Genomic DNA, 27,244 nt, shown 5'->3' with positions numbered 1-27,244 from the left:
GGAGGGATGAACAAGCATAGGGAAGCCACTCTTAAGACATTCAGCATGTTAAGTTCACGCCAGGTGTGCTGAGAACTGGGTGCTGGGCCGTCCCTGCCCTGGTGGAAGTGGGGGATGTGGGCTGAGTGATACAGGGTGAAAAATGCTGGTGCCCAGGGACGTGTGTAGAAATTTCTGGGAGTGCAGAGGAAGCACCGATTGGTTTTGAAGTAAGGGCGGAGTCAGCATCTGAGAGGCCACAGAGAGGAGGTGAAGTTTGAGCTGGCCTTTCTAGTCTGGGCACTTGAAAGGAAAGGCCACCAGTCCTGCGCTGATTCGTAGAGGTGCCTGCTGGTGACAGGGCTCTGAAGCCTGCACATCCTTTAAAGAGGGTGTCTAGACAGCAGGACCCCTTCTAGACTGTGAGGGCCCTGGACCTGAAGCATGGGAAGGAGAAAGTGAGTGGGCAGGATGGAGCCTCACTCAGAAGGGGCCTCCCTGGCTGCCCAGTGGGCCCTTGGGCCTCTCTTCCCACTCTGGAGACCAGGCAGCAGCACTAGGACCAGCCCTTGCCCTCAGAGAATGGGGGCAGGGCAGGCAGGGCCCAGCTGGTGGGAGGCAGCGCTGTCCCCGCAGGGGGCTGGGCCAGGCCCCTGGAAGATGGTGGCCTTCGCACTGGGCCTCCCGGGAAGGGCAGAAAGGAGAGAATTAGGGGGAGAGGAGAGCTTGGCGAGGAGGGATAAAGCAGTGTGGTGGGAAATGAAGCCACTGGGTGGGTCGGAACCACATTTGGAGCGTCTTGAATGTCATAAGGCCAGTGACACGTGACCCTGATTCTGCTGTAAGTGGGTGGGAACCCAGGGCTTTAAAGTAGCCAAGTTCATCTGTTTATTCCACATGTGTTTACGACATGCCAGGCACTGGCCCAGGCACGCGGAAATACGGCCGAGAAGCTCCCAGGAGCCGTGCCCTCCTAGAGCACCCATTCCAGCAACGAGCACATGGCACTGGGTCCCCCAGTGCAGGCCCTGGAGAAGGGAATGGGGTAGCCAGAGTGTGGGCGGGGGTGGCCAGAGACCCGAAGAAACAGAGGGGTTAGCCCTAGAGAGGGCTGAGGGGAAAGTCCCAGGCAGAGGGTCAAACACGTGCAAAGGTCCTGAGGCCTCAAGGGTGTCCGTGTGGCCGCAGGGGCAGGAGCCGTGGCGAGGGGTGGGGGATGAGCTGGGAGAGCTGGGACCAGAGGAGGGGGCAGTGTGCCTTCAGCAGCTCCTTCTGGCTGCTGGGCTGAGATAGATTCCGGGCGGTTGGGGGGCAGGAGGGAGGCCAGCATGGACGTGACCGCCAAGGCTCAGGCCGGACCAGGCAGGGAGAGGCGGGTGATCTGGAGGTACAGGTGGGTCAGATGGCGGCGTGCCTCGTCCCATCTGTTTTAGGAAGGCGGCTCGGACGGCCTCCATCGTGGAGGCAAACTATCAGCAGAGGCTCCCCTCAGAGCCGTGGGGTCCTGCAGGAAGAGGGCAGGGCAGGGGGCTCTGAGTGTGGGCCAACACCCTGGTGGTTCTCAAAGTGGGGTTCCTGGGCCAGCAGCATTGGCACCAGCTGGAGCTGATCAGATGCAGATTCTCGGGAACCCCCACCCCCGCACCAAGACCTACTGAGGCAGGAAGTCTGTGGTGGGGTCCGGCAATCTGTGTGTTCTCAGCCCTCCAGGGGATTCTCATGCTTGCTCAGGGGTGAGAACTGGTCTAACGCTTCGGCTTGACTGCGGAAACAAGCTGGCGGTAACTGGTCCCCAGGAAGTTTGAGAATGGGGTTTTAATGAACATAGGAGTCCCTGGCAAGTGAAAGAGCAGGGGATTAGAGTAATCAGGAAGGGCCTCCTAGGAAGAAAGTGGCACGTGGGGTTTCAGGGCCTGCCCTCAGGTGGGTAACAGCAAGAAGCTGAGGTTCCAGGGGTGCCCCTGTGGGGGTCTGCCTGGCGGGCTTCAAGGTCAGCGAACTTTTCTGATGCTGCAGTGCTGGTTGGAACAAAGACTGTGGGATGAGAGCACTGGGGTTGATCCTGTCTCAGCTCCTGACAGGCTGTGTGACTCTGGGCAGGTTACTTACCTTCTCTGGGCCTCAGTTTCCCCATCTGTTAAATGGGGCCAATGGTAGGGCCTGCCTCCTCGGGTTGTTGTGAGCGTTCGGTGAGTTAATCTGTGGAAACACGGACCAGGCACCGTGGAACCGTTAGCTGCGCTTACGTTTGGACTTCGCTCTGGCCGTGTCTTGGATTCTGGACTGATGTCAGGAAGGAGGCCCTTCCCGAGGGACCTGGATGAGTCATGCTTGATGGGGGGCAGTGGCCGGGGCAAGGAGCACATTGCCCGTGGCCCCTGGGGCCGGGCAGGCCCCTTTGCTCAGGCTCGAAATGGCTGTCAGCCAGCTGGGGCCATGCACGACGCTCTGGTCACAAGATGGTAAGTTCTAAATAAGTAAAGAAGAAATGGAATCGCCTTGATTAGATCGTCCTGGCCCCTTTCCCACTGCCCCCCATGTCAGAAAAGGAAAATGGGGTGAGCCCGGCACCCTGGGTCTTCCTGGGTGGCGGGTGGCGTTGCCAGACCATCTCCAGTGGAGAATTTCATTTTAATGAATTCCTTCTCCGACCGCTCCACCCCCAGAGGACTCCAGTGTCACCCTCAAGCCAGCGACAGAGCCCACGCCAGAGGCAGACGGCACCTCGTCTCGTACACTGGGGCCTTCTTTGAAGCTGCCCGACACTGGTCTCCACCCCCTTGTCACTCTTGTCCTATAATTCATTTAGGATTAGCTTTCAGAGCTCCTCCAGTCCTAACTTCTGTCGTCTTGGTAACTGTGTCAACCGTTTGCTGGTTTCCCGTGATTATCTGACAAGAGAAAAGGGGGGGCTGGCAGGGAACATAAAGGAAGGGGAGGAGGAGATAGTGCCTGGGTCTTAATTGAACTCCCTGGAGGGGCCCGGCGGGGTGGGGCTGCCTGCCGGAGAGCAGTTAGAGAAAGGATGGGGAGAGGTGCGGCAGGGCCGGCAGCTGTGTGCAGAGGGGGGTGGCACACGGGCTTCTCACCCCCTCTGGGAATGAGCGGCACAAGTATCCTCAGCCTTTATCTTAGATCTTAAGAGCCCAGGGACAAAGATGTCGCTCTCTCTCCCCACCACTGCTCTTTTGAGAAGTTTCCCACCCACGCAGACTTCACCCCATCTCTACCTCGGCACTCACCGTGACAGCGTGCTGGCCCGTGGTTGGGTGGGCCACAGCAACAGCTCCCTGGACTCCCTGGGATGGAGGAGGCCTTCATAAGCACATGTGTGGTTATAATACGATGTTGTTTATTATGCTCACGTGTGCGGTGGGTCAAGCGTTCAGAAAGAGCATGATGGGGTGCAGGTGGTCTCTTCTTCACGAGGCCTGGGGCCTCAGCTAGGAAGACTGGGAGGCTGGAGGCCATTTGGTGGCCAGGGGCTTGTTCATCATCTGAGGGCTTGTTCTACTCTCTTGTCTGGCAAGGGGATGCTGCCTGCTGGCCAGGGCCTCAGCTGGGGTTCTCAGTCCCAGCACCTCTGTGTGGCCCCTGCATGTGGCTTGGGCTTCCTCACATCATGATGGCCTCGGGGAAGCCATGCTTCCTACATGGGGACTCAGGGCTCCAAAGGCAGGCGTCCCGGCTCACAAGGGGGAAGCTGCATGGCCTTTTAGGACCCAGCCTCAGAAGTCACACAGTTTCACTTATGCCACATTCTGTTCCTTACAAGTGAGGGATGAGCCTGCCTGGGGTCAGTTGGAGGGGAGTTAAGCCCCACTTGTCGATGTGGGCCTAGCAAGGTGCTAGCAGGGCATGGGGGTGGGAGGTGTTGGAGCCTCTTTGGAACACATACTCCGTTCACCTGCCGGCTCTGTGTCCGGGTAGGTGGTGGCCCTGTCTTTTCCAGGGACAACTTCCTGAGTGTCCTGAGGTGCGTGTGGTGGGGCTTCAGGCAGAGGCCTTGGTGTTCTGGCGAGGCAGCCGGGAGGTTCAGGCCTAGGTGGTCTCCCACGGCAGCGGGATCCTCCAGTTTCAGGTTCACTATCCCTGTACAAATAAGGGTGTTTCTCAAAATAAGGGCCTTGTTGCTTGTCACAGAAGAAAGCCCAGCCCCTCACCAGGATCAGTGAGAAGCCTAGTGTGCCTTTTGGGGAGCTGCTAATGAGCTATGTCTGATGTTTATGAAACTCCATGGTAAATTATTAATATGGGCCAGAAATGAAAGTGTGGAACCAGATAGCCTCATGAATATTCATCCTCGACTTCAGCGTGCGGGGGTTGATCAGTGGCTAGGCCAGCCAGCTAGGCTCGTGACCCAGAGACAGATGAGGTACCTGGGGAGGAGGCTCCGGGGAAGCCTTTCACCTTTGTCTCGCTCAGTTTCTCCATCCATAGATGGGGCTGATAACTGACATCTCATTATTAGCATCGTTGCAGCTAGAGCAGGGCTGGGACCGGCTTGAGAGAGGGGAGCATTAGTCAGAGGGTCCCTGACCCCTGGAGTTGCACAGCAGTGACTCCGCTGCCTTCATCGAGTCACTGACGGTGGTAACGCCTGCCAGGAAGCAACCAGCTGGCCGCGCGGCTCTGCCTTGGCTTCTCTCTTAGGGTCTCCTGGGAGTCAGTGCTGGGGACCCCATAGAGATCAGATGCCCTTGATGGACACCCTTTGGTTCTGGAATATCATGGTGGTTGGTGCTCTTGGGGCCACCTCCAAGGTGGAATGTAATAGGCCTCCGCCACATTGGACCTGCTCTGCGTAGTATATTAACATTTCCGGGATGGCTCTGCTGGGGTCTCCTCCTCCTTGACAGAGCCTGGCTTCCTGGCATGGGAGGCATGGGAGGCATGGGAGGCATGGGAGGCAAGGCCCTTGGCGGTGAACCCCCTGCCTGTGTGTCCAGCCTGACCTTGTCTACCCCTCTGCCATGCTCTGTTCAGGCTCCTTCCACTGCCTACACTTGCAGGCTCAGAAGTGTGGAAACCTTCCTGGGCTCACCCATTAGGACTGGTTGCTCCTTCCTCCGTGCTCCCACAGAGGTAGACGCGGCCTCCTCTTTATTTAGTAGGGGGCGGAGCCCAGCAGTTGAGCTCATGGGCTCAGAAGCCAGGTGGTCAGGGTTCAAATCCTGGCTCTGCCATTGATTCCTTGTGAGATCTTGGGCAGGCTCCTTGGATGCTCTGTGCCTCAGTTTACTCAAGTGTAAAATGTGGAGGACGATACTTCCTGAGCTTGCTGTGAGAAGTAAAGGGTCTGTACATTTAAAGTGGCTAGCGTGGAGCACAGCGCGTAGTGGGCCGTCCACGGATGTTTACCTGCTGTCGGTGTTACCGTTAGTGTGACTGTCGTCATCGTCTTGTTTCCAGCTGGGATTGGCGGTCCAGGGCAGGGCCCCCAGGTCTCCCCAGCTCACTGTGGCAGCACAGCGGGCCTTTGCTGCTGACTGCGGTCTCACGTCAGTGTGTGTTTTCCCTGCTTCTTGGGAACCCGGGACTTCTGATCACACTGTCACCCTAGCGTGCTGTGGCGAGGGCCTTGGAGCCACGTTGGGCTTGTGTGGGTTTGGGTGGGTCTCTTCGGGGCTTTGCACCTGCCCTCAGCCTGGATAGGCCTGTTTGTATCTCAGCCCCTGGAGATCGTCTCTGTGTGGAGCTGAGGCCACTTCCTGCCCGAGCCCCGGGGGTGGAGGCGGGGGTTTCGATCCCCCGCCTGGCAGAGGAGGACACAGAAAAGCGAGGTTGCTGGCGGCTTCCGGGGTTAGAGCCAAGATACGACCTGCAGCCCTGGGTTCCCAGGTTGAACCGGCGGCTCCTCTCAGCGAGCTCTTCAGAGAAACGGCTCTCGGGGGCAGGCTGAGCTGCCAGGTGGCATTAAATGTCGCCTGTCTGAGTCCCAGGGACACACACTGGTTCTGAGGGCCTTGTCCAGGGTGGGGGAGTTCTGGATGGCCTTGGCCCTTGGTCAGCGTTGGCCTTCGAGGCTTTGGCGTTAGGAGAGATCCTCAGAACCCAGGCCGTGTGGGGGGCACTGCCCAGTGTGTGGAGGTGAGAGGAAGCGTGTTGGGGGAGGAAAGACCTTGCCCTTGACCCGCCGCTGCCCTTGATGCTCAGGGTCCTCCGGGGTCCCGAAGGTGGGCTGCAGGCGGGCTGTTGGAGGCCTGACACCTGCTGCGTGACAAAGCTGCGGCACTCCTCCTGGCCCGTAGAGAGGTTCAGGAGCAGCATGCGAGGTTTTATTTGGCTTATTGAAAGCAGTAACGCCACCCGCCTGGCCGTTCATTCTGGTTTTGATGCCTTTGACTCGGGGCTCTGTCACCTCGGAGGTGCTCGGGCTCAGAGTGAGGCAGCCAGTGGGTCACACCCGTGGGGCGAGCCCAGTGGACGGAGTAAGAAAGCAAATAGCCCGCAACCAACTTTGTTCTCCTTGCCCTGGTTTGGAAGGACGTTGGCTTCTTGCAACTGCAACTGCCGGGGCAGTTGTCGAGCAACTTGCTGGGTGCCAGGCCTGGGAGGGGCTGAGGGGAGAATGGAAAGTAAGTCCCAGGTCATGCCTTGGAGGCCCTCCTGGCCACCCGAGCAGGGGAGGGGCTAAGCCCCACGTGGACGGCAAGCTTTGGGGCCTTGGAAGGATGCAGAGGACGCCAGGGGCTCAGAGGACAGAGAGTTCCCAATGGGCTGGAGCAATCGGAGAGGGCTTCCTGGAGGAGGAGGTGTCGGAAACAAGATTCTGAAGACTCAGTGGGTTTTGAAAGGGGAAGGTGGGGGAGGTGTGAAGGGAGGAGACAAACTGTAATGTGCCCTCAAGTGACCTGGGATCTTAAGGGGCAGGTTCTGATTCAAGTGGGTCAGGGTGGTGCCTGACAAACCAGATGGGGACTTTCCCTCCCTCGAGGCTCTGAGGTCATCTGCATCATCCCCAGGCCCAGGTCGCATCGATGTGGCTGATCCATAGGGCACACTTGGAGTAGCGAGGGGCCAGGCCTAGCCACGTGTGACCATCGAAACGTAAAACGTAAAATTAAATTGATTAAAAATGAAACAAGATCAAGGGACTTCCCTGGTTGCACAGTGGTTAAGAATCCACCTGCCAATGCAGGGGACACGGGTTCTATCCCAGGTCCGGGAAGATCCCACATGCCTTGGAGCAGCTAAGCCCGTGTGCCGCAACTACTGAGCCCACGTGCCACACCTACTAAAGCCCATGCGCCTACAGCACCTACTCTACAACAAGAGAAGCCACCGCAGTGAGAAGCCCACGCACCGCAACAAAGAGTAGCCCCCGCTCACCTCAACTAGACAAAGCCCACGTGCAGCAGCTAACACCCAACGCGGCCAAAAATTAAAATTAAAATTAAAAAAAAAAAAAATTAAAATAAATAAATAAAATGAAACAAAATCAAAACTTCCATTTCTCAGTCACACTGGCCCCACTTCAAGTGCTCAATCGCCACATGGGGCTGGTGGCCACAGTACTGGACGGTGCAGGAAGAGAATGTTTCCATCATCATGGAAACTTCCATTGGACAGGGCTGGCTTGTGACCTCGGGCAGGGGCCAGGGGATGCCAGCAGGGGCCTGGGAGAGTCTTTGAGTCTTCTCAGGGAGGCTCTCAGGAGCCTGGGGGTGCTCTTCGCTGTGTCAGGGGCCACGGGGAACCCCTGGAGGGGGATTGACCTACCTGTAACATTAAATACAGGAAGGACAGTTCAGAGGTAACTAGAGCCCAAGTGGGGGAGGCGGGGGCCAGAGCCATTATGGAGGTCAGGCTAGCAGCGTCACGTGTGGGTGACGAGGGCCAGGGAGGGGTTGGAAGTGGGGGACACGTGTTAGGAGCTGGAGAGATGGTGTCAGTGCCCGTCAGTGAAATGGGGAAGTGAGCTGCATTGGAGGTAGGGGCCCGAAACCACCAAGTGACAGTTTGATGAAGGAAGGAGTGATTTCATTGTCAAGTGGCATTGGCTTTGGGGCCAGGTGAGCCCCAGAGGACAACAGTTCTAGTGATTTGTTATGTGCTTGTCCACTCATATGCACACACGCATCATCTCCTGTGGGGGTATGTCTCTCTAGAAGGTCTCAGGAATTCCCTGGCGGTCCAGTGGTTAGGACTTGGCCCTTTCACTGCCAGGGCCCGGGTTCAATCCCTGGTCGGGGAACTAAGATCCTACAAGCCTTGCAGCCAAAAAAAAAAAAAAAAAAAAAAAAGTCTCCAAATGGATTCACTCTCTCCTGTGTGCACACACACTTCAGTCCTCAACACACCCGGGGGGGCCAGAAGTACAGAGCAGCACGCACCTGAAAGAGGCTGTTCCGGAACACAGCTCCCCTCCCTCGGTTTCTAGGGCCTCTCCCAAACCTAGGAGTCCCCGTGGCCATGGGACGTCAGTGACTTCTTCCAAGTGCTAGAGAAGATCCCTGGAAAGGACACCTGAGTGTCCAGGGGGCCTCCTGACGTCTGTGCCATCAGGGCAGTCCACATGAGGGGGATCACACACGAAGGCTGGATGTCAGGGAAACCTGGGCTGGGGAGAGGTGGGTTTTGAGTGAGTGTTGGGCTCCCGGGACACAGCGGGCTCTGGTTAGGGGGCTGCCTGAAGCCCCAGGCGAGGGGTTAAAGGGGCTTCCCATGCGTTCGTTCATCCAACCTTCACATTCCCTGTTATCACCAGCCCCATATAAAGAGGTGGAAACTGAAGCACAGAGAGGTTAAGTGACTTGCCCAAGGTCACACAGCCAATAAGTGGAGGAGCCAGGGTATGAACTCTGACATTCTGATTCCAGAGACAGTAATGACCCCCCTGTTTTCCAGCCCCTCAGTTACCCTCCATCTCCAGGATCGTGGCACAAACTTTACATAATGTAGAGTCAGGAGCCCCACGGGGAGTTCTGCCCCTCCTGGGGATCGCCTCCCAGGCCTTGCCACCTTGCACGTCTCAGAGTTCCAGCTGGTTTTTTAAATTATTGAGACATAATTCACATGCAATGAATTTAAAGTATGCACTTCGATGATTTTTTAATACGAAGTGTTGCAATCACCAGTAATCTAGTTCTAGAACATTTTTCACCCCAAAAGAAACCCATTAGTAGTCGCTCCGCATTTTACCCCATCACCCAAGCCCTGGACAACCACTGCTTTCCACCTCCATGGACTTGCCTGTTCTGGACAGTTCATATGCGTGGAACCATACAGTATTTATCCTTCTGGGTTTGATTTCATTTAGCATTATGTCCTCAAGGTTCATCCGTGTCATTGCAGGTGTCAGAACTTCATTCCTTTTTATGACCAAATACCATTCCATCCTATGGATGGAACACATTTGGTTTACCCATTCATCCGCTGATGGATGTTTGGGCTGTTTCCACTTCTTGGAGTGCACTGTTTTTCCGTATCAAGTGATACATCTTCACTGGAAACTCTCAGAAGCTAAATGATGACTTTCATTGCTCCTGTTCATAGTAACACCAGGGCCACCCAGCAGGTGAGGCCAGACTAGGTGGCCAATAGCACCCTTGCCCTTGCCAGCCTCTGCCCAGGAAGCATTTCCCCTCCTCTGGCCGTCAGTGCTCAGAATGGACCCGTGAGTGAGTGTCCTTCATGTGTTTCTGGGGAACTTCCTACGAATTTGAGAGAAATTTCTCCAAAGCTGAATTCCATAGAAAAAGGGGTGAAGGCTGGGACATGTGCGTAACCTCTGCCGCCCTCCTCTGGGTGGGGATTTTCGGGAGAACTTGGGTGGACGCAGCGTTACCTTCTTGGCCGGGGCAGAATCGGGACATCCCAGGAGCCCAGCTTCTGGAGGACTGGTTGGGGGAGGCTCATTCCCCCTACATAGGGGTGGGGCGCCTGGACCTCCCATCTGGTTCTGACAGGCGGCCCCTGGAGCCTGAGTTTTTCCTGGAGGGCGTCCAGCTGGTGCAGAGCTGGCTTGGCCCTGGCGCTCTTGTGGGAGAGAAAGGAAGCTATTGAGGGCCGGCCGTGGAAGTTGTGAACTGGATAAATGACCCTCCAGAATGCGTTTCCTCAGCGCTGCAGGGAGAATTCAGCCTGGGAAAATCCCAGTGTCCATTATTCAGCTGCAGCCCAGAGAGGGAAGGTGACTTGCCTGGGGTCACACAGCAAGTTCAAGCTGAGCTAGGAAGGCTCCTCCTGACACCAGTCTGTGCCTTTCAGCAGCTCTGAAATCCTCTCCTGCCCTCTGACATAACCTCTTCTATCCCATTAAAACCCGAGGCTTAATCCCCACAGGTCAGCAGCAGCCGGCCTCCACAAAGCTGCTGCTCCCTCCACTGGACAGGGCCCTGGGGTCAGGAGGCCACCAGAGCAACCTCACAGGAGACATCCCCAAACCACACAGTTCCTTTCTGGGGCTCTCCACCCTGCCTCTAAAGGGCTCCTCGGCCACCGTGCTAAGAGCCCACAGGGGAGCAGGTTTGGAAATGCAGCAGATGAACTTTCCAGAAAGCACAACGCCAGCCTGTCCCTTTTGCAGCTCTGCTGAGATTTGGGTGGCTTCCTAGATAGCAGGCCCCCTCTGTCAGGCCCCCTATGGGTGTCCTCCCCACCCATCAGCACCGGACGGGAGGCAGCCTGACATTTGTCCCTGCCACCCTGGAGACCCCGGGGCCCCCCTGGCGGGAGCCCCGACAGGGTTATCAAGATCTGGGGTCCGCGGGGCGGGGGGGAGGGAGGGGGCGGCTGTAACCCCCAGCACCACCCCCCCGCCCCCGCTTTCAATTTATCAGGCTTGTCTGCATGCCAGCACCCCACCTCGCCCTGCCAGCCGCTTGCTGCAAAGCTTAATCCCCTCGCCCTGTGGCTACTCCCCGTGTCCCCTCTCCCCCTCCCAGCTCTTTACGCTCCAGTTAATCAAACGGGGGCTACCTATTGTCAGAAGACAAAGGGGGATGTTTATTACACCTTGGCGCTCCTGAATGTCAAAGGTGCACAGAGTCTGAAAAAATACTGGCAGGGACTAACCCCAAGCATATGTCTGCGAGGTCCGGGGCAGGTGGGTGGGCGGCTGCAACCTCGCGTGACCTGAGTTCTTTCAGATTTAGCTGCAGCTGATCGCTTCCCAACGCCACGCATCTGACAGTGTGTGTTTCCTGGGGCAGCTCTGGCGGGATGGCCAGGAGATCTGTTATCCGGCATCAGCATCCTGGTTCCGGAGATTATTTCATTGGAAGGAATGAGAGATGCTGTGAAAATACATACAGAGCCTCCTTATAGCCCTCCTGGTGGGGTGGGTGCCCATGCATGGCCCAGGTGAGGGATACACAGCCGCGCTCTCCCTGCCCTTTCCTCTACCTTCAACTTGGACTTCGCCATTTTATTTTCATGTTTTCATTTGGGCACTGCAAAGGCGGCAATGTGGCTAACTGTGATTTTTTTTTTCCACGGAGGCGGGGAAATATGGATGTGTTCATTTTATAGGGTTTTTCCCCCCCTTAATAAACATGCTTTAAAGATGTTTGACATCTGTAACTAACAGCTGGCATCCTGGTATGGAGGAATGCCCTTTTATTTCAAAGCAGGTTGAACTGTCATTAATAGTATAATTAGGTGATTATCAGTATATAGCAGAAAACTGCTTAATTGCAGAGATTGCTTTTCTAGGATTCCAGTCTTTTTGTGGTTATATTTGTTTTAGCTGTTTGAATTTTCATGATATTTTGGCATTTGGTACGTTGCCTCGTTTTGTGTATGTGTGTAGATGTTTTTTTTTTTTTTCCTTCCTGTTTTCTAATGTGTCTGACAGCTGTCTCAGGAGGATTTGGTCCCGAGGAATTTTCTGGTACTAAAGCAGCGATGAGGAAGCATTACCTGGAAGAGGTTTCTTACTCTGGGGCCCTGTTTAACCCGCTCTGTGCCAGGCTGGCGTCCTGCGGGAGCAGGCCCAGAATCCCAGGTGCCCTTTGATGTATCTGATCTCACTGGATAATCGTATGAAATTAGACATTTAACCCCAGAGCCAAGGTTGTCTGTTAAGAGGCCCCCTTTTACAATGCAATTTATTTTTATGGCGCGTCCTTAATACACGATATTACCCAATGGTTTTGAGTCATGTGGATTCCAGAGAGAGAAAGGTACATCTAAAGGGACGTGGTCTCAGGTGTAACTGGAATTTGAAAATCAGTGGGTTTTACAGAATCCAGGAGGAAAAAAGACTTGGAAAGAAAATGAGTCTAGAGGTGAGGTTGCCTTTGAAAAGCCAGCAGAAGCCCCTCTCTCCTTATTCCTGGGCTGGGTCAGCCCAGTGATGGGGGAGCAGGGTGTGCGGAGTCCAGGGCTGACCTCCGAGCGGCTTTCTGCAGCAAACCCGCAGGAGACTGTTCGGCCCCCACTCCCAGACGGAGGTCCCTCAGGACCCTTTCTTCCCAGAAACTCCGTCCTCCCCAGAGCAGGGGTGTGTTGTGGGTATTACGGCTCCTTTGCTTCCTAAGAGGTCCAGGGAGAGCCTCACTGACAGCTGTGTTCTGGGGTTGCAACTTGGGTCCCCAGCTCGCCTTGGCCATGCCCGGTGTGACCTTGGGAATCTCGTGCTTGGCCACTGCAAACCCCAAGGGACGTGCAGCAGGCCCCCCGAAGTCGTCACCGGGCCACCACGGCAGCCCTTACCCACTTTGGGCAATGCTGCCTGGTTTATAAGAGCCAGCAGGTCCCTCCTTGACTGCAGGTCCTACATGGGGCTTTAATATCACCTCATCCCTGCATCCCAGACAGGAAGCTGAGGTCCTGGAGGTGGGATGACCTGCTCCCCCCACCGCCCCGCGCCATCCAGGAGCTCAGCTATAAGCCCCAGGATGGGTGCCTCGGAGCAGGGGGACGGGAGGACCCAGGGAGAAGATCCTCCAGATAAGTGGGCTGCGCATTCAAGACGCTTTCGTTTTTCTCTGCTGTCCCGAGCATACTGCCCTGCGGAGGGTGGTGGAGGTGTAGTTCAGGGCCGCCCTCTGGCCCCCAGCCCCACCTTGGCCGCTGCGTTAGCTCATTTAGTCTTCTGCCCACCCCGGCATCATCCCCACCTGTCCTGGGTGTGACAGTGGCCCAGAGGTCCACCTTGCCCACCCCGGGAGCCGCACCTTCAGAAGGCAAAGGCCACCTTTACCTGAGAGTTTCCAGGAGGATTCCGGGTCCCCCCACACCCCTGGGTCTCCAGCACTTTGTCATTCTCAGCCGAGCCTGCCAAGCTGGTCAGAAGCCCAGTGGCCAACTCTTCTGCACAGCAGTTGCCTAGACCGGGGAGCCTGCGGTTGGCAGCCAGCCGCGAGGACCACAGTTCGGTGCTGTGTGACTGCAGGCAAGTGCCTTCCCCTCTCTGAGCCTCTTGCTGAACTGTCAGCCACCTGGTGTTGGGAGGCTGCTGGCCTTTGTTCTCCTAGAGCCGGCAAGGCTGGTGAAAGGCCCTGTGATTCTTAAGATAAGTGCAGGCTTCTCCCAGCCCCTCCTGCTGGCGCCCAGCAGGCGGATGCGATTGGCAGGAGCCTCTCCCAGGAGGCCAGAGCAGCCCCAGATACTGCGTGCTGACACCTGGGAGGGTGGAGATGGGGCAGCTGCTCCTGCTCGGCTGCCCCTGGGTTTTATGGTCAGAGGATAAATAACCCCTAATCAGTTTTTTCACCTTATTGATGTTGATAACATTGATAACATAGCTGCTGGACCCTAGTGTAGATGGAGGTGGGCGAGCAGTCTACTCAGGATCACCTCCTAGATGACAGGCCAAAGGCACAGGTGACCTGGCCACTGGTGCCCATTTTACAGATGGGGGCAACTGAGGCTCCGAGAGCTTCCTCCCACTGCCCCGCTTGTGTGCCAGCTCCTTTTGTTTATGTTCTCCCTCTGGCTCTGCGCAGTGAGTATGTGGCAGCTGTTGCTGTTTTTTTTTTTTTTTTTTTTTGCAGAGAGGAACAGGGGCTTAAAGGGCTAACGGACCTGCCCAAGGTCCTGTGGCCAGGAAGTGGCGGAAGGATTCGGACCCAGGCCTAGCCATCACTTAAATCCGATCAGGTGGCTCCCTACTCAAAATCTCCTTAGAATAAAAGCCAACGGTCTGGGCTTCCCTGGTGGCGCAGTGGTTGAGAGTCCGCCTGCCGATGCAGGGGACACGGGTTCGTGCCCCTATCCTGGAAGATCCCACGTGCCGCGGAGCGGCTGGGCCCGCGAGCCATGGCCGCGGAGCCTGTGTGTCCGGAGCCTGTGCTCCGCAACGGGAGAGGCCACAGCAGTGAGAGGCCCGCGTACAGCAAAAAAAAAAAAAAAAAAAAAAAAAAAAAAAGCCAACGGTCTTAACGCACTGCTGTGCCCCGCCTCACGCCGTCTCGCCACTCTCAGTCCCACCTCAGGGCCTTTGCACACGGACCTTCTACCACCCTGTGTGTGCACTTCACACACCTGAAGTGCATTTTTTGTGTATTTTATTGTCAGTCTCCCCAGCTGGACTGTAGGCGTTGCCAGAACAGGGAGAGATCTGGCTTGTCTTGTTTGCAGTTGCAACGTGGTGCTAACACAGTGCCTGGCACACAGTAGATGCTCAGTAATGCCTATTAGTTGGAAGCTCCGTTTCACTGCAGGTCACAGCCAGTATGTGTCTTGGGATTTATGGTTCCGTCTACCCTAAGCAGAGAAGGGTTAGTGTGAGAAAGAGGGGATCCAGTGATGCCAGCTTGCAGCCTCCTGGGCTGGGGGAACCGAAGGGGGCTTTGGGGGTGGTGCTGAGGCGACATGGAGGACCCTCCCCTTGGGGTGGGGCTTAGCGAGCCAGAGAGCCCCTCCCTGGGCAGGGCTTCTGCAGAATAGGGTTTCTGAAAAGTCTCACACACCGGCTTCTTTTGAAATTCTGAGTCCAGCTTGCTTGTGGGTGGGGGGGGCGGTGGTCAGTCACAGACACAGCAGTGCATTGTATCCTTGGAATCCTTCTGAAGCCAACTTGTTGGGGAGGGTGCTTTGTATTGTAAATTTCCACAGAGTAATTATGTCTTAATGTATGATAATCCAGCCTGGCCCTGTTGCCCGGCAGCCTGTGTCAGCTGTGAGCCTGGGCCGGCTGTGTGTAGGACAACCGGGGTCAAAGGGACATGTCCTGGAGATCTGGGGACACCGGGGTCTGGCTACGTCCTGCTGTGTCGCTCCTGAGGTAACTGGAACTGGGGTTGGGGGATTTCCCCAGACCTGAGCGTGGGAGACCCACTAAGGGATGGTTTCCTGGCGTGGCCTCTCGTCCCTCACCCGGGAGCAGAATTCCCCAAGAAGCCCCATCTCAGAAAGTCACAGAACTGCCAAGTCTTAGGTCAGAACTGGCCCTGAAGGATCCTCCACACTTGGCTTGAATACCTCCACGGATGGGGAGCTCACTCCATGCCGTCAACAAATTTATGGAGCATTTACTCAATAAGTAAATTGAGCATTTACTATAAGCTGGGCGCTGGCGATCCAGGGCCGAACTGAGCAGATGAAAACTCCTGACTTCCTGGACCTGACACAGTAGTGGGGGAGGTAGACAACAGACAAGATCAATAAGATAGGGGATAGATGGGGGTTACAGAGGAAAGAGCAGGGAAAGGGGGAGGCAGTGCAGGGCGAGGGGTGGGTAGTTTTCGATAGGGCAGCCAGGGGGAGGAGGCTAGGAAGCCTCGAGTAAGAGCTTTCATGGCCATGAGGGAGGCGGCTCAGTAGATTCCTGGGGGAAGAGCACGCTGTGTGAAGGGAGCAGCAAGTGCAAAGGCCCTGTGGCTGGATCCTGGCTCAGCTCCTGGACTAAGTTGCCCGGTGACCCAGCTCTAAATGTCTGTTCTGTACATGTGTATTGAGCGCCTACAAGTCGTGGGGAAAGCAGAGAAGAACAAGAGGCGGTTTTGGTTGCAGATACTCTGGTCCCACAGTGGAAAAATATATGGTGAGAGAGAGAATTAGATGAGCTAAGAGAAAGAGAGAGCAAGCAGTACATGCAGAGCCTTTGGAGGGACCCTTCCTTGCTGGATATGTGAGGAGAACTTGGGAGCAGGCCCTTCCCTGGTGGCCCAGTGGTGAAGAATCCGCCTGCCAGTGCAGGGGACATGGGTTCAGTCCCTGGTCCAGGAAGATCCCACATGCCACGGAGCAACTAATCCCGTGCGCCACAACTACTGAGCCTACGCTCTAGAGCCCGCGTGCCACAACTACTGAAGCCCGCGCGCCTAGAGCCCATGCTCCACAACAAGAGAAGCCCGCACACCACAACAAAGAGTAGAGTAGCCCCCGCTCGCCCGCCACAGCTAGAGAAGCCCACGCGCAGCAACGGAGACCCAGTGCAGCCAAAAATAAATAAATAAATTAAAAAAAAAAAAAAAGGAACTTGGGAGCAGGTGGTGAGCCCTGAAAGCTGGGCAGCAGCTGAGCCGCAGGGAAGGAGGGCAGGGCTGGTGTTTCTCTGCCCTGCTGTTGAATTTGGGTCCGCCCAGTCATGTGTCCTCAGTGGGGGCCCAGAGGAGCCTGTCAAACCTTGTCTGGACCCCTCTGCCCTCTGCCAGGGAGACACGTTAGCTCCGTTTGACACAGGCCCCAGCCGATGCTCAGAGGTTCAAGTGTCCTGCTGGCCACACAGCCTGGCACTGGTGGCTGACACATGTCAGGGGGGTTGCTGTTATGGACTGAATATTTGTGTCCCCCTCCAAATTCATATGTTGAAGCCCTGACCCCCCAGTGTGGCTGTATTCAGAGATGGGACCTCTCAGAAAGTAATTAAGAGTAAATGAGGCCACCTAAGGGTGGGGCCCCAATCCCATAGAATTAGTGTCCTTAAAAGAAGAGACATAGAGAGCGTGTTCTCTGTCCACGGGGAGAAGGAGGCGGTCTGCACCCCAAGGGGAGAGCCCTGCCAGTGCCTTGATCTTGGACTCGCAGCCTCCTGTGGTTTAAGCCCCCAATCCATGGCATTTTGTCATGGCAGCCCAAGCTGACCAAGACAGTCACTAAGGCCCCAGATATAATACCCGGGCATTATCTCCTCATCCTGTCAGGTGGTGTAAGAGCCTGAAAGTTGGCTGACTGTCTCCAGGCAGGGCCGGGCCCTGGGCCTGACCCGGAGAGTGGTTTTAATAAGGTTTTGGTGAAACACCTCTGGCCTGGTTTGGGGAGGGGCTCCCCTCCTGCCTCTCTCTCTCCTCCTGCATTAGGACCTGGAGTGGGGGGCAGAGGAAGGCTTCCTGAGAGGTGAAGGTAAAGCCTCCTGGCCCCCCAGCCCCCACCCCCGTGCTGGGAATTAGGCAGGGAGACAGGAAGGCAGACTCTGAGGTCACGGCATCGATGCCAGGTTGCAGGGGCCAGAATGGTCAGTGTACCTGGTGACAGGGATGCCAGGGAACAGACAACAGCGCCACCTCAGCCAGGCCTGGGCCAGGGCCACGTGTGGCCGATGTCCTGGGAAGCTGCCGGGAAGCTGCCGAGCCCGGGGGCTGGGCCCAGCTCTCTGCTGAGTCTGAATGGGACAGGCACTCAGAAGCCTGGATAAACCTGGGGGTGTGCCTTTTGGGATTAGGGTCTGGGGGAGCTGGGGAGGGTGGGGTCGATGGGCCTCTCCTGTTTTTGTGCTACTGTTGTGGGAAGGGTCCCCGGCAGGACACAGGCGAACCTGGTCCAGTGGGGTCCCTGCTCCCTGACTCCATAGAAGTGTGTGTGTGTGTGTGTGTGTGTGTGCGCGTGCGTGCGTGTGTGTGTGTGTGTGTGTGTGTGTGTGTGTGTACAGAGCGGGGCAGGGACAGGCAGCATGGCCGGGTAACTTGGCTGTCCCACGGGGACGGAGCCTTGCTTTACCTCCTGTCTCTGATCCCGGGCACAAAATGCAGTGAGTCTTGGTGGCCCCTCCCTCGAAGCTGCCTGGAACTTTCCACACTGGGTGAATCAGGCTGACCTCTGCCTTCGTTCAGGAGCCCTTCCTACAAACGGGGGGGGGGGTGGAATCCAGTCCCTCCAGTGTTGTAATTCTCCCGCTGAGGTTCCCAGCCCCAGCGGGCTGCATCTGAATTTCATGGAGTTAAAAAAACACAGCATCCCCCCTGCCCCGCCCCCAGGCCCCTACCACCCAGCACATCTGGTTCAGGGGACCTGAGCTGGACCCGGGCGGGGAGGGGGCGGTCTGCATTTTTCAAAGCCCTCCACCCCAGCTGGATAATCATCATATTTAGGAAGCAGACACCACCAGTGTGGGGTGGGTGGGTGGGGGTGGGCTCTGCTCAGAATCTCTAAGCCGCTGCCGCCTCCTCCCCCTCCCCTCCCCCCTCCCCCTCCTCCCCCTTCTCCGTTTGGTCTTCCGGCTGCAGGCGGTTGGCTGTTGGCGTGGAAATCAGGAGGGAAGGGGGCGGGAGCAGACACACACAGCCGCTTCTGCACCAGCCCTGGTGTCATCTCACTTAGAACTCTGAACCTGGCAGATGTAAGAGGATGCACTTAGCACCCCAGACAGGGCTCTGCAAACATTGCCCCTCCTCCCCTGGAGGTGTCAGCACCCCTTGGATTAATGTGCCCCAGCAAGAAGGGAGCATGCCAGGATTCCATGTGACCTCGGATCTTCGGCGCCCTCAGGGTGGAACCCCGCTGCAGAAGTTGGCCAGGGTTCAGAGGGGTCGGAAGCCCCCGTGTGCTGGGCTGCTGCGAATGCCAAGTTCAAGGAAGGAGATGGTGTTCTTTGGGCCTCTTTGGGGGCTGGCCACAGCCCGGTCACTTGGGAGAGAGGGCAGAGCTTCCCTGGCCTGAAATCAACCAGGGGGACACCCCCAGCAAAGGGAGGGGTCCTTCCTGGCTTGCTCCTGCCTCTGGGGCGTCCTCTGGAGCATGGTCCCCCCAGGTACTGAGCCCAGGCCTCCCTCCCTGTGTTGATAAACGGAGCTTCTGTTCTCTGTGGTTCAGGTCCTCAGGTGGGGACGGGCTGTCCCGTGCAGCACCCCCCTGCCCTCCCCACGCCCGCCTCTTAATGCCTGTTTAGCCCCAGAGCCTGTCTGCAGAGTCTGCGGTTGGTCCGCTGCCGTGTCATTTAGCCGTTCCAAGCCAGCAATCGGGAGGCAGCACGAACTGTGGCATTTGCTGAGCGTCAAAATTCAATTAATTCCAGACGGCAGATTAAATATAAGTGAGTTTTAATAATTTGCTGTAAAGTCAGAGGATTACTGCGGGCGCGAGGACGGAAACCACACACGCGTGCGTGAGCAGGTTGGCACAGTCGCGGGGATGCCAGCCGGGGACGCTTCCCGGAGCCCCTTCATCCCTCCCAGCGCTGCCCGGCGGCCACCTTCCTGAGGGTGGTGGCGTGGGGTCTCTAGCTGGAATTCTGGAGGACAGTTGGCGAGGCTGGCCCAGCCTTCCAGCACCTCTGCCCCACGTGCCCCATAGCAGGGCAGCAGGCAGCTGAGGAGCCGGGCGGCCGTTCTCAGCTGTGGGGTCTCCTTCCAGAATCCCGAGGTGCGATGTGGGGCCCAGCGCGGGCAGCCCTGGCCACATGTGCCCCGCCGTCTACCAGCCGTCCCGGTTCCCCCCGGTCTCACCTTTCTTTGCCTGCCTCCAGGGTCCTCAGGAGCTGAAGGCTGTCAATTCTGGGCCTGGGTTGGTTTTGTTGTCCCAACTTTCTAGGAAGTACATTGAGAGCAAGAAAGGGGCTCAGATTCCGAGGCTCTCGGTCCCCTGTGGTCCCCCAGCCTACGCCTGTGTACACCACATTCACACATCTCCCATTGTGCATGTGGTCAACTTGCATGCACACACAGTCACATGTGCACACTCTTGCATGTACACATAGTTCCACACATCCACGTGCACACTCAGTCACACGCGCGTGCGTGCACACACGCAGAGTCCTGTCCCAGAAAGCCAGTAAGTTAGTCACCTGCCTGAGCCCCCTCCAATTCAGATGCATCTGGGAGACAGCGTGCTTTTTATGCCCGCCTTTTGTCTTTTCCCACCGCCAGAACGCGCACACACACACACACACACACACACACCCCGAAAAAGGACCCTCTCCCCATCCTTCTCTGAGCTGTGCCACCAGAAATGAGGCCTGACCCAGAAAAGGCAATGGTGGAGGGGACCGTCTGGAGCCAGCCTCCCTGGCCGCCCTGCCACAGGGGAGGAGGCAGGAGAAAGGAGGCAGGCAGCTTTTATGTAAAGACAGTGATGGTCCAGTGAGTACAAAATGCTATTTCAAAGCCAACGTTCATCACTACCACTTCCTACTGTGATCTCCATAGATTTCTTTGTCTCCTTCAATTGGCCCTAATTATGGAACTGGAGGCTGCCTGATCAGTTTCATTCTTGTCATGAAATCCTGAGGGCACGCATGGGGACGGGGACACAGGCTCGCCAGCTGCACAGCCCACAGACCGGCCTTGGGTCTTTGTGTGCGTGCCTGCGTGTGTGTGCGCGCCTCTGTGTGTGTGTGTACGTGTGTGTGTGCACGCATGTGCATATGTGCTTAGAGACCTGCTCTCTTCCCCCTCTGCTTGTTCCCCCAAATGCCTGGCTGGTTCGGGACCCCTCTTTGGGGGCAGAAGGGAGTTCCCAGTGGACCTCCCAGCTGAGAACTGGCTAGCCGGGATATGCATATGGTAAGCAGGCTGGGATGCTGGCTGCCACCGAGATGAACACCTGCAAAGATGAAAGCCACAGCCAAGCGTGGCAGACCCTGCCTTCCCTCCACGCTCCCTCTAATGCCCTAATTACGCCGTGTTTGTTTCAGTAATTTACACTCTCCGGGTACTGATCCATCAATAATGAAGGTATTACCTGTCTCTGGGTAAGGTTTGGGAGACCCAGGATGCTGCTTTGAAAATGTCTGTAAAGCAGGAGGATCTGGGAGGCAGAATGGTCCCCCCGCCCCTGCAGACTTTTTCTCTCCGAATGCTCGTTTTTTCTCAGATGGCATCGTATTTGGCAAAAGCTGTCTGAGGCTGGTACTTGGTACAGCTTTTCCGTCCCCCCTCCGTTTTATGCCTTTTTAATATTTAAAGCCATCGTTGGGCTGAGCGATAAAATTCTTTCAAATCAAATTTTATCCTCCAATCTCGGGCTCTGGCTTCCCTCTGGCCGGAAAAGTTGGTGGGGGGCGGCGCTGGCCGAGCCAGGGTTGTGTGCGGGGGGTGTGGTCTGTTTGAATGAAGCGAGTGCCAACGAGGAGGCTGCTGAGACCCCCGCCGCCCGCCCGATCCACTCCTCCCCCCTGACTGCTGTGCACCATCCATCCAGAACCCTCGTGGAAATAAGTAGTGGGGTCCATGTAATCTGGGCTGTCACCAGTGACAGACCCACCCAAGATGGGCCAGGGGACGTGTTCCAGGGCCAGATCCGCCGCCGTGTGGGGCTGGATCCTCCCTCCTCCCTTTTGCTGATGGGAAAGAAATGTTGCCAGGGCACTTTTGAAAAGGTGCGGGATGAAAGGCGTGATGAACTGCGTGGTTTAAGGGGAGAGGGGAGAGCCGGCAGGCTCCACCGGCTCTGGTCTCAGCGGCGGGGAGGCAGAGCACTGAGGTGTGCCTGGCCGGTGGGTGCCAGCCCCTGTGGCTCGGCCCGCCAAGCCCGCGCACCGCCGGCATCCTGGGGTCCAGTCGCCTCTACCCGTTGGTCCCCAAGGGCAGCAGAGACCAGAGGCCTGTCTGGAATGTTCCTCCCTCTGCCCGGCTGCTCTGGCTCCTGAAAGGGCCCCATCCATCCGCCTGGGGCTTCCCTTCTCCCCCTCCCCTTTTTAGTGGCCCTCCTGCATGGCAGCCAAAGTGGCATTTCTAGGATACCCAGGAATGGAGCCCGGAGCTGGGGTGTAGCCATGCCAGGAGACACCAGCTGGGACGCCAGGGACAGCAGGATTCTCTCCTGTGTGGCGGGCAGTTTGTCCAGACTCTTGCTTCGGCCCTTTGTTGGTTTGGGGGCGTTTTTCTCCCCAGCTGGATCTCCATTGGTGGGGGAGGAGAGTTTCCTGCCCTGCCCCAGCCCGAGTCTAGAACCCTCCTCCCCTGTAATTGCTGTCTGGCCTCAGGAGATGTTGGTCCACCCGGTTCTGGTGCTGGCTTCCCGAATGGCCTTGGGCAAGTCACGTCCTCTCTCTGGGCCGCAGTTGCCTCATTTGTAAAGCTGGTGGGATGACACTAGCTGGGGTCCTTCCTAAGTGCTTCCAAGCCAGGCACCGAGCCAGGTCCCCGGTCCACACCTCTTCTTGCTCAGGGGTGTGACGTGGTGGCCAGGGCTGGCCTGCCTGGGTTCACTTCCTGGCTCTGCTACTTACTAGCTGTGTGACCTTAGGCAAGTTACTGAAGCTTTCTGTGCCCCAGTTCCCTTGCTTATAAAATGGGGGTAATAGAAGAACCTACTTCATGATGGGAGCAGGGCTTTGCAAGGATTAAATATGAAGTGCTTAGAACATCAGACAGCTGTTATCATCAATAATCAAGTTTCCATCCGATACCTATGAAGGAAGACAGTACAGATGAGGAGGCTGAGGCTTACCAAGGTGGTCGCTTGTTTCAAGACAGATGTCCAAGGAAGGGGGCTGGTCAGCTGTCCCAGGGCTGCTGCAGCAAAGTACCACAAACTGTGTGGCTTAAACAAGAGAAATACATCCTCTCTCAGCTCTGGGAGCCAGAAGTCTGTGCTCAAGGTGGCTCTTAGCAGGGCTGGTCCTCCTGATGCCGTGGGAAAAGGGTCTGTTCCAGGCCTCCCTCCTTGGCTTGGAGACAGCTGTCTTCCCTCTACATGTGTCTGTATCCGACTTCCCCCTTTTTATAGAGACACCAGTCATTGGATTAGGGGCCCACCCTACTCCAGCATGACCTCATCTCGGCTAATGAATTACATCTGCAATGACCCTGTTCCCAAACGAGGTGGTATTCTGAGGTCCTGGGGTTGGAGCTTCAACATATCAACTTAGGGGTGGGGGGACACCGTTCAGCCCATAACTGAAGCCCCACGTGGCGGGTCTTCCAGCTCTAAAACGTGCGCGTGCCCCGGCCTCGTTGGGGGAGGGAACTTGCTCCCGCCTCCCACCCCCAGCCTCTCTCCTCCCACTTCTCTCTCTGGTCTTGCCCCACTGTGGGCTCGCCAGCAGCTGGCCCTGGGACGTGTGTTCTTCCAGGGGCTCCCAGGATGGATTCCCTCCTTCCAGAAGCACGGCCGCCCCAGCTGTCCCACTGCCAGGCTGCTTGGCCAAGAGTCACAGCTGCTCCTAAAAGGTGCTCCGTCGTCGTGCACACTGTCCTGCTCGGTGGCCTCGCGTACGGGGGAGCATCCCCTCTGCCCACCTCTGGGACCAGCTCTCACACAGAGCCCTGGCCACACAGCTGGGTGCAAAGGGACTGCTTTCTCCCCGTGCTGCAGAGGACCTTCAGGCTTCTGCCCCCTGTCCGTCTCATGCACTAGTCATCCGTGGCCCCGGGCCCCCCTGCAGCACGCGAGACCCCCGGCCCCACATCACTCCTCCTGCCCGGTGGGAGGTCCTTGTGGAATGCACAGTAGCTAACTTTTTAATTTTAAGTAATTCCAGTAAGCAGCAAGGGAGAAATCAGTGCCCACAGCTGCCGGGGGTCTTGATGTAGCTGGGTTTTATTGAACTGCCTCAGTTCAGTGTGTGGGTTGGTTAAAGTCTGTCTTTCTTGTTGGGCTCACATCACCCCTCCGAGGCATGGAATTGGGGGGTACCTCCATCACTCACAGCCTGGAGAAAGACAAAAATAGGGATGGCCCTTGGCCCAGGCGCGGATTGCTGGCTGCCAGTCACAGCCTGGATTCCCTGGTGGGATGATGAAACCCCCGCCCCCGGAGGCATCTGGAGGGCCCGGCTTCGGAAAATGGAAAAAAAAAAAAAGAGCAGGCGGGAGAAATAAAGGGGGAAACGGCGATGTGGAGCCCCAATTGCTAGCAGATGGTACTGGTATTAGGAAAATGAAAATACATGCAGTAAATTTGCTATTTGCCAGTGTTAATTTCTTATCCCAAGGTAAAACCTTCCCCCTGGCCCAGCCATGCCATCTGTATGTTCATAAAACACATTACAGCAGGACTGATGGAGCAGCAGTGTGCATGTGGGGCTCCGGGTGGTCGGGCTCCGAGGGGGAGGGCGGGGGACGAGGACACACCTGCCAGGGTCCTGGGGATGAGCTGGTGTGCTTCCCACCTTCAGCCCAGGTACGCCCAGGGACACACCTGGGTGCAGTAGGGCTTCTCGGGTCAGGCCCATTGTAGGTGTGCCCCCATCACTGAGCATAGGCCCAGGGAGGGGGAGGGGGAGGGGGAGGCTTCAGGACCCCAGGAAGGTCTCCCACTTGTCCCCAGGGAGCCAGTACTAACAGGCCTGGTGATCCCCATCTCCCCACCCCCATGCCTTCCTGGACTCTCCCTTGGGCCCCCTCCCCCAGACCTTCCCATGTCTGGGCCAGTAAAGAGTTACAGTTTTGTAGGACAGGCAGCCTTGGCCCCTGCTTCAGCCTCTGGCCTTGCTGGACCGGTTGGGAACTAGTTTAATGTCATCCCTGTAGATGTCCCCCTCTCACCTGTCACCTCTGGTCCTCCCGGCTCTCTGCAGAGAGAGCCTCTCCATCCAACCCTTTGCAGTTGCCAGGAGGTCAGCTGGTGAGCCCACTCCTTTGGTGGCGGGGTCATGTCCACACCAGCTTCGGTTCACTGGGGCGGCCCCTGCTCTGCAGCTGGTTGCTTGCGTCCCGCTGGGTTCCTGGCAGGAGGGCAGAACCTTCCACCAGCCGGATGCACTCGGGGCAGGCAGTTGTGGGGGAGAAAGGACCCCTTCCACCCACTTTTCAGGATGTAGTGTGCCCTACAGGGCGGCAGGGCTTCAGTCCTGCTGCGTGGAGGGTGGGCCTCTGAGCCCCTGGGGCCCCTGGACTCAAGGGGACACTGCGCATGCTCAGTGGATGACCAGTGTCCCCCGCAACCCCAGCATCCGGTGCGCTCCCCCCTTCCTCCCGCTGCGTGCCTTGGGGGCCAGTGGCCCAGCCTGGGCCTCGCCGTCTGCTAATTACCAGTGTGGGAATGGCTTTATGGTCCTCCGGGGCCCTGAGAGAGCCCCCCACACCTGGTCAATTAATGCTGAATCTGTAATTCGGATGACATACAACCCCGGCAGCTCTCCAAATGAGGCGATTAAAAGGCTCTTCCCCTCCTTCGCTGAAGAACAAGCAAAACCAGGACCTTCTTTATTTCGCGGGATTGATGGGCCCTGCCCGTGACCTTTGGTAGGACAAGAAGTATTATCAGAAATACTTCTGTGTTTCCCGACTTTGCAGGCTGCATAAATCTCCTATCAACTCAGGCAGGCGGCGGAATCTGCCGCCGCTGCCGTTATTAACACGGAGTACTTACCCGGAGGAAGGCAGGCCTTTGTCAGGCGGGGCCCAGGGGAGGCGGGGGCAGGGGCTGCGGGAGGGGAGGCGAGCGCCCGCGCCCCTGCGGTCGCCCCCAGCTGGGGCGCGCCCTCGGGGCACGGTTGTCCTGACCCCCAGGCCCTACTCGCCTCCCCCTCTCAACTCCGCCCCCCCCCCCGCCCCGCCTGCCCCCAGCCTCCAGGCCAGGGCTAAAGAGCGCCTTGCACCAGATTTCTCATCTCGGGTTGGGAGTGTGCTAGCGCCTGCCCCGAGGGCACGAGACCTAGGCCAGCCGTCCAGGCCTGCTGGGGTGGCGTCTGGGTCACGTAGGGCCCTGTTTCTTAGTGACAGGGGTGGGTGGCTGGGTCCCACGTCCGCCCCCACCGAACTGCAGACCCCCTCGTGAGGCTACATTGGGTGATAGCAGAGAGGGCTATGGGCCTTCGACCCAAGGCAGTGGGTGGGCGGGGCCTGTACGCTTGATGGGGCGGGGCCAGGGTGGGCGGGGTCTGGGCGTTTCTGGAAAAACTCTAGAAGAGCCTTGGCCGGAACCTGGTGTTTGAGTTTCCCTGGCGTCTCTGTAAGGGGGTGGGTGCCTGCTGTTTGTTTACTGATTCGTAACATTTATGAAGCATCAAATGTGAGTGTGTATGAGTATGAGTGTGTGTGTGTGCACGACAGCGCATGTGTGAGAGGGTGTGAGTTCGCGAGTGTGGAGGACGCAGAGCGCGGACACGGGAGCCCGCCATCCCTTCGAGCTCAGGCCTGGCTCTGCTGGCCTCAGCAGCTCACTTTCCTCTGGGAACCTATGTCTTACAGCCAGTGAAATGGGACACTCCTGTCCCCCAGGGATACTGCGTGCGCTGGGCAGCTCGGTAGAGGGGACTTAGGACGGCATTCTTAGGGGACGGGAGAGATTCACAGAACTGGACCAGGGGTGGCACGTGGCCGGGTGCCCTTCTGGGGACAGTGGGGGGTTTCAGCGAGGCGTGCGGGGCAGACCCTTCACCCTGCCATTTGGGGTCGGGGCCAGGGTCACCGCTTGTGTCACGGGGGCCACCTGAGGCCTGGCTGGAGAAGGGGCCCTGGCCACCCTGCTCCTCCTGCTGAGCTGCAGGGGGACCGGACACAGGCTCGGTGTCACCTTCTGCCTGTTCTTCTCAGTGCGTAGAGACACATTAGGGTCACAGATCCCCGACGTTATGGCACAACTGGGGTTATCCTGACCATCTTCGAGCTGAAGGTCCATTGCTTTCATCAGATCCTCAGGAGAGCACCTGACCCCAAAGTGCAGGGTCCTACTGGGCAGCCCCTGGCTTAGTCCGGGGGTCCTGGCGGCCTCCTGGGAGCCGGATTGTTGAGCCAGAGTTTTCTCCGAACTTGCTAATCTCCCTGACCTCTCCCCCAACACAGTGGAACCCAGGGCCCTGACCCAGAAAGGGAGGAGGCGAGGATGGCAGTTCAGAGGTGAGACAAGAGGGTGGGGGTCCCTAGGGCGTCCCCCACTCCGCCCCGGCTCCCAGGTGCTGTGTCTCAGTAGGGAACTGGCTTCTCTGTGAAGAGAGCCATCCCTCCTCCTCCTGGCCTCGCTGGGCTGGGGTCATGGGGAAGGTCACCCGGGCGCTGGCTGTGGTGGGAAGGGCCTCCCCACCGGGCACTGAGATGGGCCCCGGGGCTGGTGGACCTGGCGCTGGCAGGCTGTCGGGGTCAGCAGTCAGAGCTCACCAGGACTCTGGCTGCTCCTTTTCCGCTTTCCACATTGGCACTGTCATCCTTCTAGGGGACGCCTTGCATTCCTTCCGAAAGTGAAGAGCCAGGCGCTGCTCTAGGTGCTGGGGGTTCATCCGTGAACAAAGCAGGTAAAAATCCTGCCTACCCATACCGTACCCTAGAGCAGAAAT

The 27,244-nt window shown here is 57.4% G+C and overlaps 1 protein-coding gene across 7 annotated transcripts in view; it reads left to right on the top strand.

Moving 5' to 3' along the window:
* The window catches only part of GSE1 (Gse1 coiled-coil protein), a 424,827-nt gene that overhangs the window by 320,869 nt on the left and 76,714 nt on the right, over window positions 1-27,244 (top strand). Inside the window, exon 1 of one of the 7 annotated variants that reach the window (XM_081216432.1) lies at window positions 5,104-5,109. The exons of the other annotated variants lie outside the window; for them this stretch is intronic. The gene's annotated coding sequence lies outside the window, so the exon portion shown is untranslated. Of the gene's footprint in view, window positions 1-5,103; window positions 5,110-27,244 lie in introns of those variants that run through there. 7 annotated transcript variants of the gene reach the window in all.

This window comes from Mesoplodon bidens, assembly GCF_964165515.1.
Source record: "Mesoplodon bidens genome assembly, chromosome: 18".
Taxonomy (NCBI): domain Eukaryota; kingdom Metazoa; phylum Chordata; class Mammalia; order Artiodactyla; family Ziphiidae; genus Mesoplodon; species Mesoplodon bidens.
This window is presented reverse-complemented; position numbering and strand designations above follow the sequence as displayed.